This window comes from Tupaia chinensis, unplaced genomic scaffold (assembly GCF_000334495.1).
Source record: "Tupaia chinensis unplaced genomic scaffold, TupChi_1.0 Scaffold145685_1, whole genome shotgun sequence".
In the NCBI taxonomy this organism is placed as follows: Eukaryota; Metazoa; Chordata; class Mammalia; order Scandentia; family Tupaiidae; genus Tupaia; species Tupaia belangeri.
In genome coordinates this window covers 1,610,723-1,623,956 of record NW_006205542.1, presented here as the reverse complement: position 1 = coordinate 1,623,956, position 13,234 = coordinate 1,610,723, and the positions used below count along the sequence as shown (strand labels likewise).

Here is a 13,234-nt window from a genome sequence, read left to right as displayed (position 1 = left end):
GAGCAAGTGACGTTTTCTGTCTCAGGAATATTTATTGAAATACCAAAGGTGGATAAAAAATAATTTATTTTTTATTTTTTAATGGATTTTTTTTGTCTTTTCCTATTAGATCCTTTGTTCAGCTTAGTGATTTTACAAGTTGATTAAACTAAGAAATACACTTTGAGTTCTTTTTCTTTCTGGTAGTTATATTTATGATCATCAAATGGATAAAACTCTTTATTTATAAGACAATTTTAAATTACATAAGAAAGAAACTGAAGACTTTCATTGACAGTATTCTCTAAAATAAACTAATAGCTTATGATTAAAACATAAGTTCTGTAAACTCAAATTATTGTAATTATACCCAACAAAGCTTTAATGCTTTTAAGAAGTAGGACTGAGGATATTTCTCTCTCTACACAGTTACTTTAACAAACACGTGAAGTTTGTTTTGATCAAATGTGGTAGTAATAATGTTTATAAATGCATTTAAAATGAAAAAAAAATACAAGTGTACTATAAAAAGGTACTCATTAAATATGACAATACAAAAAGTATGACAACACAAAAAAAGTATTCTGGGGTCATTAAGAGTGATGTAGAAGGCTACTATTGGCAAAATGTGGTAGCTATGTTCAAATAAAACATTCTTTATAGACACAAATTTTAATTTCATATTATTTTTGATTGTCATAAAATGTTCTTTTGATTTTTCCCAACCATTTAAACACAAACAAATCTGTGTGAAAATAGATGATGAGCTAGTTTTGGTCTGTGGGCCTAATTTTGCCTACCTTTGCTCCAAATATTGAGCTTCAAGACTTGGGCACATATTTTCAATTTGCAAATCCTTTTCTAACCACAGTCTGGATCTCTGAATTAGCAGGCTCACTAATTCCTACCACCCCAGAACCAATGCTGTGATAAGCATTGCTCCTTCAATTCCTTGCAGATTTATTAGAACAATAAGCAAAATGAAAAGAAAAAAAAAAATCTGTGCTCTCAACCTACCTGTCAGTATGAACTTATGGTAAAACCAATGACTAGAAAGATTTTAGGCCCCAAATTAATTTCTGTCTATGCTAACTGGTTGATTTTTAAAATGTAATGGAGGATTTTATGTTATTTTGTTTTAAAGTCATTTTAGTCATTATTCTCATCGATGATGTTTTTCTCAAGTTTTGATTTTGCCACCTGACACATTAATCATTCTCTTAATTCTGGTGCATCCAGATGTGCTAACCATGCCATGTTTATTTTCAATTAAGTTCTTGATTAAATATTAAATAGGGCAGAGTCAAAGACAGAGTTAGCTAAACTGTTTAATCAAAACCATGAATCAGCTTCACAACTTATTTATGTATGTCCACAATGTATTCATGGGAGACTTTGTCTAATACTTCAAAATCACTTCATTTTCTGTATTTTGAAAAGTAAATAAAGCTAATTTGATTGATATGACTTGTTTATAGAAAATTCATGATGATCAACTCGACCGGGGAGAAATGTTCTTATATTGAAATGATCTCCTTGTAAGCTAAATAATGTGATTGAATGTATTAAAAAATGTAAAATAAATAAAAGAAAATTCATGATGACTCTAAAAACAACTTTTTAAAAATCACTTGTCACTAGCTATACACTGAGGATATTTCTTTCTCTACACAGTTACTTTAAGAAACATGTGAAGTTTAATAAACTGTTGTAGAAGTCTGCTCAGAATTTATATTCTAAACATATTATTTGCAGCAGAACCTACCGTCTTCCTGGATTTTGAAAATTAAGAATTCATTCATCTCTTGTAGTCTGTGATCTCTCACTTGATCCACAACTCCATGTAATGATATAATCATATTTGCAACTATTTTCAGTATATTGAAATGAGACACTTTGGGTCCAGAAACTTGAACTTATTTAAAGCACCTGGGTATATTTTTGTTTTTAATAAAAATTGGCAGATACAACCCCAAATTACTCCTGATCAAATATAATTTTCAATGTTTCTCTTTGTTCTCTAATAAGACTGCCTCTTTCCTTTCCATTTTATAGAATATGCTTCCTCTATTTCCCTGAATAATCTCAATATTAAAAGGTTAGAATCTTTAAAGTTTAAAAGAAACAATAATTAGGGTGAAGAGACAACCTTTGGAAAGGATAAATATATTTACAAACTCTCCCTCAGATAAGGGGTTGATAACCAAAACATACAGGGAACTCAAGCAACTAATCTGCAACAAAGTATTCTATCTGATTAAAAGATGGGCAAATGAGCTGAACTGATAACTCTCCAAGGAAGACCTACAAGCAGCCGAAAAGCATATAATGCGCAACTTCCTCTGTCATAGGGAGATGCAAATCAAAACCACTTTGAGATAACCCCAATCAGAATGGCTAAGATTTAGAAAACAATGGTAAGTGCTGAGGAGTCTGTGGTGAAAAGGGAACCCTACTACACTGTTGGTGGGAATGTAACTTAGTCCAGGCACTGTGGAGAACAATATAGAGGTTCCTTAAACACCAACAAATAGAACTACCGTATGATCCAGTAATTCCAGTCTTGGACATCTACCCAGAGGGTAAGAATACCACTCAGTTGGAGAAACACTTCCACATCCATGTTTATTGCAACATTATTCAAAATTACTAAGATATGAACCACATGTCCAAGAACAGATGAGTGGATTGAAACAGTGTGGAACATGTAGACTGTGGAATACTACACAGCCATAAAAAAACCAAAACATTGAGACCCTGGCATTTGATAGAAAGTGGTCGAATATGGAGGATCTATTGCTGAGTGAAGTAAGCCAGGATATGAAAGAGAGGCATTGTATGTCCCCATTCAATATATACTGAATGTCTGCACACTATGGCAGAAACTGAAAGATCACAAGGTATAAAAGCAGGGAGATCAAATGTGGATACTAGAGACAGTATGAGAGGAGGATTGGAAATGGGGGTGAGAAAGTGGGGGAGAGAGGAAATTAAGAGGAAAAAAAACAAAACAAAACAAAACACTTAACAGACCCAGAAATGAAAAATTATCTGTCAATGATAATATCTATAGTACCTTTGAATAAACTGATATTGAATGTATTTATGCTGGGAAAATTCATTTTTATGCTATAAAGGTATAGAATGATTGTAAAAAATTATTTAAAAGAAGAAAGGAAAAAGCAGTAATAGTCAAGAAAAAAGTACAGGGATCAGCAGTTAGCATAATGGCTATGTCGCTGGACTCCCATGTAGTCGACCGCAGTTCGAGTCCCGGACTCGGTGGCTTAAACTCACACCGGGCACATGTGCATGCGTGCCCAAGATCCCGAGAGGAGAATGGAGGAGAAGGGATTGCGGCGTGGCCATCGCCCCTGGGGGGTGATTTCTCACTTTCTATCTCTCTGTCTCTCTGTCTGGTGAGCGCATGCTCCCTATAGCAAAAACCTTTTCAAAAAATAAAAAAGAAAAAGTATAAAGCAAAAATAAATAGCTGCAAAATGTCAACCCCCAAAATATGGATAAATAAATAAATAATATTGTGTAGTTTGCCATCAAAAAAAGTGTATCACTTTCCTCTCACATGACACATCCAGTATAATTTAGAATCTATAAAACATTCTAATTTTAGTAGAATTAGGATATTATTTCATTAATAGCTAGACTGTTGTGGGGAGCACTGAATATCTAGACCTCTGCTTCATCTATAGGGACTCTGTGATAATCACTCTGAATCCCACAATGTGAAAATGTCATTCTGGACAAGGTTTAAGCTCAATGCGTTGACACCCATTGCATCCTTAAACAGCCTCTCTTCTAAGTTACTGTAGGCATCTGAAATCCTGATCTGTCTTCTGACAGACTATATGGTTCAAAACCGTAACCAAAATAGAAATAGAAAAACTTCATACATTTATACTAACCTCAAACAGTATAGTCTCAAAAATCTGTGATACTCAAGAACAAAATGTGGGAACTTAAATCTACAAACTTTGAGAGAGATCCCATTTTTTTTTTTTTTTGGCTTTAACTTACACTAGATATTGTAAATACATAGAAGAACTTTTTAAATAACATGTCAAAGGTATCAGGTCTAAAAATGATCAACTTCGCACTTATTTTACTCACTTTCACCACTTTCAACTTTTCATCCACATTCTTTTTCACTCAAGAGCACATTACTTTGTCCTGTGGTCTCAGTGTTGTGTCCCTCCCACACCAAATCTCAAGCTGTAATTTGATACAAAATGCGAGAGTGTGGGGAGGTGGAGCCTAAGGTGAACTTACTGGAAGGTGAAGGTGGGCCCCTCAGGAATAATGAATGCAGTCTTCGGAAAGGAATTGAGTCCTTACTAATTATTTCCTCCTAGAGAGAGTTGATGTGAAAGGAAGTTGGCTGCCAGTGTCTCCCTCTTCGCACGCACTGGCATAATCTCCTTCATTATTTGTTGTTGTGTAGTACTAAGGCAAGCCATATGCCAGCCTCATGCCTTTGGATTTTACGGATATCTGAGTCATTAACCAAACCTCTTTTATGTATAAATCATTCAGTCTCAGGTGTTTCTGTTATAGCAACACAATGAACTAAGACACTTTGGTGGGTCTAAACCACTGTATTATGCCTCAAAATAAGCTCATGGTCACATTGATGTTTTTTCTTTTTTATTTTGGAGAGGTTTTTTTGCTATGGGGCACGTGCGCTCTCCAGACAGAGAGAGACAGAGAGACAGAAAGCGAGAAATCACCCCCCAGGGGGGTTGGCCACGCTGCAATCCCTTCTCCTCCATTCTCCTCTCAGGATCTTGGGCACGCATGCCCTGCGTGAGTTTTAAGCCACCGGGTCTGGGATGTGAACTGCGGTCGACTACGTGGGAGTCCAGCGACACAGCCATTATGCTAACTGCTGGTCCCCACAATGATTTTTATTAGTCTTGTAGCCTTTCAGTCATTCTCTGACCATCCAAAGCACAGCTTCTTGGGGAGTATAGATTCAGTCATGTAGCAACATGTGCACTTAATTCTGATCATCTTGCTTATATAGAAACTAGTCTTACTTGACATTTACTTATTCTGCTTTTCTTATTAAAATAAGCAACTATGAGGACCAGCAGTTAGCATAATAGCTATGTTGCTGAACTCCCATGTGTCTGACCACAGTTCCAGTCCCGGACCCGGTGGCTTAAACTAACGCCAGGCACGTTTGCTTGCATACCCAAGATCCTGAGAGGAGAATGGAGGAGAAGGGATTGCGACATGGCCATCCCCCCAGGGAGGTGATTTCTTGCTTTCTATTTCTCTCTGTCTTTCTGGCGAGTGCATACACCCTATAGCAAAAACCTCTCCAAAAGAAAAAGGAACTATGTCATATATCCAATTAAATTTTTGTAGATTATCTGTTTGTCCATAATAGTATGAGCAGTAAAGGGAAAGTCTTTTTTTTTTTTTTTTAGAAGATAAGAAGTTAAGATTTATTGATGACAGTGATTAAAAAAGGGGCAGTGCATTATGAACCCTCATGAGTGCAAGGCTCTCTACTTGTCTAGGGGACCATGATTGGGGATGTATTTGACACCACAGCCATTGGGGATGAGGTGCTTCTCAGCCACCATGTCTTCACATTCATTAGCATTAAACTTGGGAAAGCCCCGCTTCTTTGAGATGTGGATCTTCTGGTGGCCAGGGAATTTGCACTTGGCCCTGCAGAGGGCCTCATCACATGCTCCTTGTTCTGCAGCTTGGTGCCCTAGCCAATGTGGACCTTGACTACTGTGCCCTGGGGCTTCCCAAAGGCACCTCTCATACCCGTCTGGAGCCCGTCAGCTCCAGCACAGGACAACATCTTGTTGATGCGGATGACGTGGAAAGGGTGGAGCTGCACTCGGATATGAAAGCCATCTTTGCCACAACTTTTCACCAGGTACTTGTTTGCACAAATACGGGCAGCCTCCAGGGCCTCTGACGAGAGCTGCTCATACTCGTCTGACACCATGTGACTGCACAGAGTGGGAATTCATCCACTTTTGCCGCCTTCTGCCCCAGGTCAAAGGTGCGAATCTTGGCATCTGGGACTCCTTGGCAGAAGTGCGACTTTGGGTTCTCTTGTTCTTACAATGTGGTTAACACCAGGCGGGGCGGCGCCCCAGGGCTGACACCAAGATCTTCAGTGGCACTCCGGAGGCAAAGAGCGTCAAAGTCTTGTCTTAATCACTGTCATATCTCCTGTGCATAAAGTAGAGCCTAGCAGGTCAGCTCATGGCATGGTGTTTAAGGCAGCTGGGTCCCACATGGCCGACTATGTGCTTGAAGTCTTGGACCTGGTGGCTTAAGAAACACCTTGAGAGCCAGCAGGTGGCATGGCGGTTCAAGCACTGGACTACCAAGTGGTTGATTGGGAGTCCTGGACAGGGCAGCTTGAAACTCACACCAGGTAGCATGTACATGCCCAGAGTCCTGAGGAGAGAATGAAGAAGGGATTGTGGCATGGCCATCCTACCAAGGGATGATTTCTCACTTTCTGTCTCTCTTTGCAAATACACTATAGCATAAATCCCTCAACAAATAAATGAAAAGAAACACCCTGAATGCATGCATGTGTGTGCCCACAATCTCAAAAAGAGGATTGTGACATGACCATGTCCCTTTGGGGAATGCTTTCTCACTTTTCTTCTTCTTTTTCTCTCTCTCTCCTTTAAATAATTACTTTATTTAAACTTATTTATTTATTTATTTTAATTTGACCAGAGAGGGACAGAGAGAAAGAGAGAGAGAACTAAAGAGTAAGAGAGAGAGAGAAATTGAGAAAGCAAGCCGCCAGGTCCAGGACGTGAACCACAGTCGGTCATGTGGGAATCTAGTGCCTCAAACCACCATGCCACCTGCTGTGCCCTCTCTTTTTTTCTTTCTCTCTCTGGCAAGCACATGTACCCATGTACAACATTTTGTTTAAAAGATACAAGAATAGAGCCTAGCCTAGCTTTTTTCACTTTGTTTTCAGTGAACAAAGACTGAAGGAGGAAGAAATATACCAAGAAGCCGAATTGGACCTTTTGTTCTGTGGGAAACTTTTCAGGAGTCTGTTTTAAGTGCTCTGGTTCAGCCTATCCTGTGACTGATATAGTAATGGATGTTTAAATTCCTGATCAGCTCAGTTCCTCACCAAGCATGTACTTCAGGTTTCTCATTTAATGAGTCTGAAATCTGATAGGAAAGAAAAACATATACTGAAACCCCTCCCATGATATTATTATAACAGTGAAAGTCAAAAAGTCCTCAGATATGTCAACTTCAGCTTAGGGACTACAGTATCTGCCCATAATAATGTTCTTCATGATCTAGCTAAAGGTATGCTGTCTTCAAGGTTCTGGTCTTAGAGAAGTGGGTAGAATTCTGCTTCCACTCAGGATATAGAAAGCATTTAGGAAAATATTGCCCCCATCTTAAATATTTTTTTAAAAAAATAGATAAATATCAAAATCATCATTTAAAAAAGCCTCTTATTTGTCTTGCTTTCTCATTTTTTTCTTGAGACAAAATCACAAGGCATATCAGATGTACTGAATTCCAAAGAGATGGCCTACACAAACTCTTATACCATCAATAAATCATAGAAAATAAAGGGGGCATTCTTAAGAGTAGGTTAAAAAAAAACAATTTGAATATTAATAATTCTTAAAAGCTAAGTGTGGGCTAGCATTAATGATACTTTTGAATTCTTTAACTCTTCAGACAATGAGGAGTTCTAACTTATTTGTCATTTCTTTTCCATAGATATCTACCTGGTGGCAATAAAAGAATGGTGACAGAGAAAGATCTGAGAAGTGCCTCACACACTTCTTCAGGTCTGCAAGACCTGGCGATGATAGAGAACGCAGCAGTAGTAACTGGAGAAGGTCATCCATGACCCGGGTACCCCTGAGTATGTGGTGCCAATTCCTGACCCTTTATGGACACAAGCCAAAACTTGTCTGCTACTGAGAAAAAGCAGGAAAACCTCCCACTTCCTGGTCCTTGGCAAAGACAGCATATGGCTATGAAAGTGATAGAAAAATTTATCTGACACTACTGTGCACTGACACTGAGAAAAAACTATAAGCCACTTGAAAAGTATGACGTTTACTCACATGAAAGACCCTCAAATGATGCAATACAGAGTCTGGTTGCCATGGAAAAATATGAGGGCAAGAAACCGCTGTATACTAAACCCTGCACTAAGTAAGAGGAAGAAGCTATCTGCCACACATAGAGGGCTAGAAACCCGGACTGCCTTACTCGTGAAGTCATGTAAACTAGGTTGGCCCAAGACTGACACCAGAGCAAGAGAATTAAGAACTTTACTCTCTGCTCATACAATGTCTTGTCCTGAATAAAAAGCCTGCTGCAGGAAAATGAAGAGAACATGAAGAGAGACACACTTCAGAGGTAAAGCCTATGGACATCATAAGCACATTCTCTGGTAGTTCAGGTCCCATTTAAAGCAAAAGATATCAGCAATTAACTACTGGAGGAAACTGAAGCTTATGACACATTAACACTAACTATGGCAATGAGAAACCTCAACCTTGGTGGTGTAGTTTGAATATGTCCACTGAATATTCATGGACTGAGCCATTACAAAGTGATTAAGAAGATGAAATTTTATCTAATTATAGTATCCAAATACAAAACCTTTAAGTAGAGGTTGGGATCACAGACATTAGGGTGAGACCCCTATGATTGATTTCTGGTAGGTTTCTAAAGAGAGAGAATGAGACAGACATAAGAAACAAGAGACCACATTCTCCTCCATTCTATCATTTAATGTGGCCAGAGTAATCCCATCAGAGATGGCCCCTGGACCTTGGACCTCTGCACCATGAGTTTAATAAACCTCTGTTTTCATAAATCAGCCATTTTCGTACCAGAACAAACTATAGACCAGCTTGACTCACCCCTCTGAGTTAGAGGTCTAAGAGTTAGAGGTAATTCATTTGGGTGATATATAATATTTTCTCCAGTTTTTATTGTTCTATAACACACAATTTAAACCATTCAATCAAATACCATGAGACACAGAGAAACAATATGAAAGGACCCATTTTAAGAGATAAGATAGTCAACAGATGCAGACCCAGCGATAAGACAGACAGTGAAATTATCTAGCATGTACTTCAAAGTAATTATAACTAACATGCTAAGAATTAGTGGAAAGGGGAAAATATAGATGAATAGCTAAGCTATTTTAGCAGAAGGATGAAAGATCAAATGAAACTGCCATCAGAGCTGAGGAATATCTTTGAGGAACTCATTCACAACCTGAATACAAGAGAAGAAACAATAAATGAGCTTGAAGATTAGTCAGTAAAACTTTTCCAAATAGAAAAAAAAAGAGGAAATTAAGTGGGACAAAAAGAACAAAAATTTTGGAACTGTGGAACAAGTTAATGTACATTTAAATGAACTAATAAGAGAAGAGAGAGAACGCAGAAGATATGAAAACACAATGAATGAAAGCTTTCCAAAATTAAGACAACAAACCACAAATCCAAAAACTCAGATAATTCTAAAAGAGTAACTATAAATAAAACTCACTCAGTTATGTCATAGTCAGGCTGCTGAAAACCAGATAAAAATAAAGTATTAAAGTCATCCAGAAAAAGATATATATATTATGTATAGCAGAACAGAGAATGACAGACCTATTTGCAGAAGTTACATAACGTCCCATACATAATGGGGCAACATTGCTAAATTACTGACCAAAAGAGAATAAAATCTTTCAATCTAGAATTCTAAATCCATCAGCAAAATTAATTTCAAAAATGAAAGTAAAACAATTTTTTCAGATAGATATTTATTTAGTGCCAGTATAGACTATAAAAATTTTAAGAAAATTTTGAAAGAAAAATAGTAATTATAGATGAAATTTGGATTTACTCAAATAGATGAAATGTTGGCAAAGATAAAACAGAGGATAAGTTTAAAATAAATTTTGTATTATTTTAAATCCCTTTAAAAGGTAATGGACTTTCTGAAGCAAAATATAAACAATGCATTGTAGGGGGTTACAACACTTTTATAAGTAAATATATGATAAACATTTGTACAAAAGATGAGAGAAAGGGACCAGCCGGTGGCATGGTGGTTAAGGTGACTGGATCCCATAAGGTTGATTACATCATTCAAGTCCTAGGCCTAGTGGCTTGAGAAACACCCTGGGCATGTATGCATGCATATCCAAAATTTTGACATGAGGGAGAAATGGAGGAGAAGGGATTGCAGTGTGATCATCCCCAATGGGAGGTGTTCTCATTGTCACCCTCTCTCTCTGTCTTTCTCTAGTGAGTGCATGTGCCTTCTAGAAAAGATAAAATAAAAAGGGAGGTAGGAAATGAAAGTATACTGTTGTAAGAGCGATATGCTACATGTGAATTGATACAGTATTATTTGCAGGTAGACTGTAAGTCAGTATACATATTTTATATATTTTTAAAAATCCCAAGTAACCACTGAAGAAAGAAATTTAACTAATGAGCCTGTGAATGAGAAAAAAATGGAATCATACTCAATCCAAAGAAGGCAGAAAAGGAGACAAAAGAAGCAAATGACAGTTAAATCAAATGTAAATGATCTAAATATACCAGTTAAAAAGTCGAAGATTGTCAGACTTGATAAATATGCAAGATCCACTATCTATGAGACTGTCTACAAAAAAACCCACTTCAATAGACATTTATGTAGATTATAAGTAAAATAACTGTAAAAAATGTAAAGTTAATCAAAAGAAATTTAGAATAACTTCATTAAAATCAGATAAAGTAGACTCTGGGACAGGATTAGTTAGAGACAGGGATAAACAAGAATGTTACATAATGGGAAAGGGATCACGTCAAGAGGAAAACAATTCTGCATGTGTATGCACGTAATAGCAGTTCTTTCTTTATTTTCTTTAAAATAAATAAAGTAAAAACTTTATAAATGAAAAGAGAAATAGAGAAATCTACACTTATACTTGAAGATTTATATATAACTAATTTAATGAGTGATGGTCCAAGAAGACAAAAAAAATCTGAATATAGAAAACCTGAACAATACTATAAACCAACATAGCTAGTTGATATTTACAGAACTCTATACCCATCAACAGAAGAACTCACATTCTTTTGTAGTGTACATAATAATAATGAGTGAAATAGACTGTTTTCTGGGCCATAAAAGGAATTTTAGAAAATATATAAGAATTAAAATTAAACATATATTGTCTGATCATATTGGAATTAAATTGTAAAGATAAAAAGAGGTTATCTAAAAAATCTTCAAATACATGCTTATAAATAGCAAATGGGTCGATAAAAAATAACTAGGAGAATTAAGTATTTAAGAATTAAGTAATGAATAAAAATGAAAAGTATTCTCAAGAAAATTTACAGCATTAAACATGCATGTCAAAAATATAGGTATTATATAAATGCTCTGGTTTCTCATCTTGTTTGTTTTCTTAAGGAATTATTTTATTTCATTTTATTCATTATCATTACATTATTTTTACTTTTTTTCTTTTTTGAAGTTGACCAGAGAGAGGGAAAATGAGAAAGCAAGCTGTCGGGTCCAGGACTCAAACTGCAGTCAGCCATGTGGGGGTCCAGCCACCTTAACCACCATGCCACCTGCCAGCCCCCTGATATCTCATCTTCGGAAATTAGAGGGAAAAAAAATAAATCACTAAACTGCAGGTAAGTAAAAGAAAAGAAATAATGAAGAGCAGAAATCAATGACTTAGAAAACCGGTAGGGGGCGTGAGCCATTCTACAGGCTGCGGCAAGAGGATTGCAACACAGCAACAGTCTGTCCTTAAAAAAATAAAACATCCAGGAATCAGAGTAGACATAATATTGCTACTAATAATCTACTTGCAGAGGTTCTGTATACTGTTTTTGCGGTTGTGGTCTCTTTTGGTTTAGAGTCTTGTTTCTAAAGAAACACTTCCATCAGGAGACACAAAAATATTCTTGCAACTTGAAAAAAAAAAAAAACAATATATGACAACATAACATCTCATTGATTCAATATCTTCGACAATGAAGAAATTTCACATACATAAAATTTCAGCCTGCTAAATTTATTTATTCCCTTAAATTAGGTTAGTGATTGGCAAAGTATGGTCTACAGCCTAATCTGACCCCTCTATATGCCATGTAAGGCCTCAAACTCCACAAACAGGGCTCACACTGTGAGCTATAAAGACCAAGACAGGGAGCTCCTGCTGTTGTTCCCTCTTCATTCCCAACACCTGGGTCCCCCAGGAGCAAAATACTTTACTACTGCTGGTAAGTTCCAATATGGACACTGCACAGCAGAATTTCAGTTCAGGGATCTGCACCTTGGCTAGTCAGCTTACCTGCAGCCAGAGGCCAACCTGAGATGGCCATGCTCTCCACAGAGAGAGATGAGAAAGTCTGGATCTAAGTAAGAATTTGTACATGTAATTTAAGACATTACAATTTATGCAAATAACTAAATGAGTCAACAGATTCAGTTAAGTTTAATGCTCATAACTTTTTAACTTTTAATTTAGCGTTTAGCATAAAAATTGATCTGAACCCAATAGGAGTTAAAATGGTTATTCTTACTCTTTTGTATATAAAGCACAACTATCCATACCATATATAAACAGATGTACAGTTAAAATTTAAAATTTATGGACCTGCAGATGGCGTAATGGCTACGTTGTTGGACTCCCATAGAGTCAACTGCAGTTTGAGTCCTGGACCCAGTGGCTTAAACTGACGCCGGGCACGTGTGTGTGCATGCCCAAGATCCCAAGAGGAGAATAGAGAGAAGGGGTTGTGGCGTGGCCATCCCCCCTGGGGGGTGATTTCTCGCTTTTTGTCTCTCTATCTCTCTTTGTCTTTCTGGCAAACACACATGCCCTATAGTAAAAAGAACAAACAACAACAACAACAACAAAAACTCTCAAAAATATTTTAAATTTTAAAACTGAAAATTATTAAAAGCTGGTATTAAAACTTGATAGAAAGGTGATTAAGTGTCTAAAAATGCTCCTTAGAGGGTCAATAGTAAAGAGATGGTTGAGAAACACAGCTTTGAGCCAACTACTCAATGATGAGCTCAACAGCAATCAGCAAATGGGGCTTGTCCTGTGACTATTCCAACGTTTCCTATTCCACTAGGACCTGGGACAATTTTTCTAGAACTAAAAACCTATTAAATAAGTCCCTGGTATTCTTGAACTGGGTCAGTTTTATCAGCTAAGTTAGAA

General features: G+C 36.9%; 1 pseudogene; it reads right to left on the bottom strand.

Annotated features, from left to right (window-relative positions):
• Window positions 1-5,492: 5,492 nt before the first annotated feature.
• LOC102472718 (60S ribosomal protein L10-like) lies at window positions 5,493-12,383 on the bottom strand (annotated as a pseudogene).
• Between the last annotated feature and the right edge of the window lie 851 nt (window positions 12,384-13,234).